Source organism: Arachis ipaensis, chromosome B06, assembly GCF_000816755.2.
Source record: "Arachis ipaensis cultivar K30076 chromosome B06, Araip1.1, whole genome shotgun sequence".
NCBI classification, from domain to species: Eukaryota; Viridiplantae; Streptophyta; class Magnoliopsida; order Fabales; family Fabaceae; genus Arachis; species Arachis ipaensis.
Window position 1 is genome coordinate 69803995 of NC_029790.2, and position 5471 is coordinate 69809465.

Here is a 5471-nt window from a genome sequence, read left to right on the forward strand (position 1 = left end):
TAGTGCTTCTTCCCTGATCCGAGCTCTTTCTTGGATTTCCGGAAGTAGGTCGAGCTTTTCTCTTTGAAGTTAAGAGTTGGCTTCTTCATTGTAGTGGACTACTCTAGGCAACCCTTCCTCGACCTCCACTGGGATCATTGCCTCCACTCCGTACGCTAATTGAAATGGTGATTTGTTTATGGTGGAATGTGGCGTTATTCGATATGCCCATAGGCCTTGTGGAAGTTTTTCGGCCCAAGCTCCCTTTGCATCTTGCAATCTTCATTTTAGCCCAGCTAATATGACTTTGTTGGTCGCTTCGGCTTGTCCATTGGCTTGGGGATGTTCGACGGAGGTGAACTGGTGTTTTATGTTCAAGTTGGCTACTAACTTTCTGAAGCCTGCGTCTGTGAATTGGGTGCCATTGTCTGTAGTGATGGAGTATGGAACCCCAAACCTTGTGACGATGTTCCTATATAGGAATTTCCGGCTCCTTTGAGTAATGGCGTTGGCTAGGGGCTCTGCCTCGATCCATTTTGTGAAATAGTCTACCCCGACTATGAGGAATTTAACTTGTCCTGATCCCTGGGGAAAAGGTCCGAGAAGATCGAGTCCCCATTTTGCGACTGGCCAAAGTGAGGTTACGCTAATGAGTTTTTCCGGCGGGACGATGTGAAAGTTGGCATGTTTCTGGCATGGTGGACATGTCTTTACAAACTCTGTAGCTTCCTTTTATAGAGTTGGCCAATAAAACCCCGCCCGGAGTACTTTTTTGGTAAGGGCTTGTGCTCAGAGATGATTGCCACAAATGCCACTGTGCATTTCTTCTAAAACTTCCCTTGTGTTGGAGGTCAGCACACATTTTAATAATGGTATTGAGATCCCTCTTTTGTATAGGGTGTCGTTTATGATAGTGTAGTACTGTGCCTCCCGTTTTAATCTCTTTGCCTCCTTTTCATCTGTGGGGAGTGTTTCTATTTTGAGGTAACTAATTATGGGGGTCATCCATCCTTGATCCTGACCTGTTATGGCTAGGACTTTTTCCTTTTCTGAGACTGACGGGTTCTGTAGCATTTCCTGGTTGAGGCTTCTATTGTTCCCCCCTGGTTTGGTGCTGGCTAGCTTTGAGAGTGCATCATCTCGGGCATTTTGTTCGCGGGTATGTGGTGGATCTTATATTCCCCGAGTTGTCTGAGCTGTTCCCTAGTCTTATCCAAATACTTTCTCATGGTGGGGTCTTTGGCTTGGTAGCTCCCTGTTATTTGTGAGGTGACTACTTGTGAATCACTGAAGATGTTAAGTTTTTGAGCTCCCACCTCCTTAGCCAGCTTCAAACCAGCTAGTAATGCTTCATATTCCGCCTGGTCGTTTGAGGCTGGGAACCCAAATTTGAGGGAAAGCTCCACTTGGGTTCCTTGGTTGCTTTCTATTATCACACCCGCACCGCTTCCAGTTTTATTCGAGGAACCGTCTACGTAGAGGTTCCATTCTGTGGGGGTTTCCAGGGTGTTAGTGAATTCTGTAATGAAGTCGGCTAAGTACTGTGATTTGATGGCTGTCCGAGCTTCGTATTGGAGGTCGAACTCAGATAACTTGACTGCCTATTGTAAAATTCTGCCTGCTAGATCTGTTTTTTGCAATATCCCTTTTATGGGTTGGTTGGTCTGAACCTTAATGGTGTGAGCCTGGAAGTAAGGGCAAAGTCGTCGAGATGTCAGTATGAGAGGGTAGGCAAACTTTTCTATTTTTTTGGTAGTTCAACTCAGATCCCTGTAGCGCTTTACTAATGAAGTATACAGGTTGTTGCCCTTCGTCGTCTTCTCGAACCAATGCTGAGTCTACTGCCCGACTTCCTACCGTGAGGTATAATTCGAGTGGCTCTTCCTCTCGTGGTCGAGTTAGGATAGGTGGTTGTCCCAAGAAACTTTTGAAATCTTGGAAGGCTTGCTCGCACTCCATGGTCCATTCGAACTTCTTTCCTTTCCTTAAAGTAGCATAGAAGGGTAGAGATCGTATCGCTGATCCTGCTAAGAATCTGGATAAGGCTGCCAATCTCTCGTTGAGTTGTTGCACTTCTTTGACGCAAGTTGGGCTCTTCATGTTGAGTATGGCCTGGCATTTATCCGGATTCGCCTCAATTCCTCTTTGTGTGAGCAGAAAACCTAAGAATTTTCCTGCTTCTACTGCAAAGGTGCATTTTGCAGGGTTGAGTCGCATGTCATGCTTCCTTATAGTGTCGAACACTTGCGCCAGGTCGGACAATAATGTCTCTTCACATTGTGTCTTTATTAACATGTCGTCCACATAGACTTCCATGATTTTTCCAATATAATCTGAAAAGAATTTATTCATTAGCCTTTGATAAGTAGCTCCCGCATTCTTGAGACCGAAAGGCATCACGATGTAGCAGTAATTTGCTTTTGGTGTTAAAAACGAGGTCTTTTCTTGATCTGGTGGATACATGGGGATTTGATTGTATCCAGAATATGCATCCATAAATGAGAGGTATTTATATCTGGATGAGGCATCCACCAGAGCGTCGATACTTGGGAGTGGATAAGGATCTTTTGGGCAGGCTTTGTTGAGATCGGTGTAATCGGTGCACATTCGCCACTTCCCATTTGATTTTTTCACCAAGACGACGTTAGCTAGCCATAGTGGGTACTTGACTTTTCTTATGAATCCTGCCTCCAGTAGTGCCTGTACCTGTTCTTCCACAGCTTGGGATCGTTTTGGCCCAAGTTTTCTTCGTCTCTGTTGTACCGGCCAAGATCCTGGATAGACCGCCAACTTGTGACACATTAGCTTGGGGTCTATGCCTGGCATATCTGCAGCTTTCCATGCGAAGAGATCGACATTATCTCGTTAGAACTGTACTAGTAATTCTTTTGCATCTCCTCTTAGGATCGTGTCAATATTAGTTGTTTTGTCCAAGGTGTCTCCGATCTGAACTTTCTCTACTTCACCTTCGGGCTGTGGACGGAGTTCTTCTCGTCTCTGAGCTCCACCAAGCTCAATTGTATGGAACTCTTCTATTCTGCCTCTGAGGTTTAGACTTTCGTGATAACAGCGACGTGCCATCTTTTGATCTGCTTTTATTGTAGCTATCCCTTCTATAGTTGGGAATTTCATGCCCAGATGTAGAGTTGAGACTATTGCGCCGAGTTGATTCAATGTTGTCTGACTTATTAAGGCGTTGTAAGCTGAACTCACGTCGACCACTATGTAGTCTATTTTGAGTGTTCGAGATTGGTTTCCTCTTCCGAACGTTGTGTGTAGCGAGATGTAACCAAGTGGTTGCACTTGGGTGTCTCCCAGTCCGAACAGGCTGTTTGGGTATACTTTAAGCTCCTTTTCTTCTAAACTAAGCTTGTCAAAGGCCGTCTTAAATAAGATATTGGCGGAGCTCCCTTGGTCTATCTGCGTGCGGTGGAGATTTGCATTTGCTAGTATGATGGTGATGACCATGGGATCGTCGTGTCCCGAGATGATACCGGATGCATCTTCTTTGGTGAACGTAATTGCAAGGATGTCGGGTTCTCCTTCCTTCCCCTCGACATGATATACTTCTTTGAGATATCTTTTGTGAGATGACTTGGAGATTCCTCCTCCAGCAAATCCGCCGTGTATCATGTGGACGTGTCTTTCTGGTGTACGAGGTGATCACTCAGATCGTCTGACATCTTCATCCCTCATTCTCTTTCATTGCTCATCATCTCAGGTGGCCAGAAATCGATCTAGTTTTCCTTCTCTCACTATTTTCTCTATGACATTTTTTAAGTCGAAGCATTCGTTGGTGGAATGTCCTCGGACTCGATGATATTCACAGTATTCGTTCCGATTTCCTCCTCCTTTTTTGCCTCTGAGTGGTCGAGCTGGGGGTATCTTTTCTGTGTTACAAACTTCTTTGTAAATATCCACAAGGGACACCCGAAGAGGGGTGTAATTATGATACTTTTTTATTTTCTCCCCCGTTCGATCTTCCTTCCTCTTGGATTCTTTATCTTTATCTCGGTAGGTGAAACCGGATCTCGAGGCTTCAACAAGTCGGGAATTTTCTTCCATGTTGATGTACTTCTCCGCCCACTCTTGCACCTCATCCAGAGATGTGGGGTACTTCTTTGATATAGATTGGCTAAAAGGTCCCTCCCGTAGGCCGTTGATGAGGCCCATGATAGCGGCCTCTGTTGGTAGGCTTTGTATGTCTAGGCATGTTTTGTTGAATCTTTCCATGTAGTTGCGAAGGCTTTCCCGATCTCCTTACTTGATTCCTAAGAGACTGGGGGCGTGCTTAGCCTTATCTTTTTGGATTGAAAATCTGGCCAGGAATTTTTTGGCTAAGTCGTCGAAGCTTGAGATAGATTTCGGAGGTAGGTTGTCGAACCATCTAATGGAAGTTTGGTAAGGGTTGTTGGAAAAGCTTTGCAACGAATTGCATTTGAGGCGTCGGTGAGGTACATTCTACTTCTGAAATTGCTGAGGTGAAAGTTGGGGTTTGTGGTGCCATCGTACAAAGTCATATCTGGAAGTTTGAAGTCTTTTGGGATTTTGGTCTTCATAATCTCCCTAGTGAATGGATCTTGATCCTTGCGAGAGTTGTCCTCAGTGGTGGATCGAGTAATTTTGGCTTTGAGATCGGCTTCGATTTTTAGAAGTTTATCCTCCAATTCCCGGCGTCACCTTATTTCTCTTTGCAGATCCTTTCCTGCTTCTCGCTGGTGTTGGGCTTCTTTCTCAAGTTGCTTTAAACGATCTTGAAGCGTCTCTAACGGATTTGGTGAGTTTTTGTCCCCGTTTGGGTCCGGAGTGTCCTTTGATGTAGCATCCGCATTTTTGTGCGGCATTATATCTTCTAGATCTGAATCATGGTCGTTGTCATGGTCATCCGCCATGGTGATGGGATGACTTCCAGGGTCCCTGGCAACGGCGCCAATTTTCCGACGGTTACCTGAAACTGTAGGTTGATCTCGGACGAGATCTTCTGTACTGGTCGGAGATGACGTGTTCGGCTGGTGGGTGGCGGCCGGAGCTGTCGTGTCCCACTTGTTGGACTGGCTGCACTGCTGATCCTTGGTCACCGGAGGGTGGAGGGTACCTGCAAGAGACTCTGATGCTTAAGTTAGCATGGGTATTAAGCAGGTTTTTAGTAGAATCAGAGTATGAGTTATACCTGGGTGCTCCAGTGTGTTTATAATGGTTGTAGAGTGACTGTTTTTAGATAAGATAAGTTAGTTATCTTATCTTATCTTATCTTTATCTTTGAGTTGAGGTCAGCTTATCTTCAAGGGAACCGCCCTTATCTATATAGGCTTGGACTGCCTTTGGATTTGGGTCGTGTTCCTCTATTTGGGCCCTTTACTGGGCTTTTCTGTACATTCGTCCGACCTTTTTTGAGAAGAGGTTGGATAGCCTGACCTGAAGAGGTCGGTCGCTTTATTACAGAACATCCTGGATCGGATAGCTCGAACCAGGGTGTGAACAATTTCTCATTT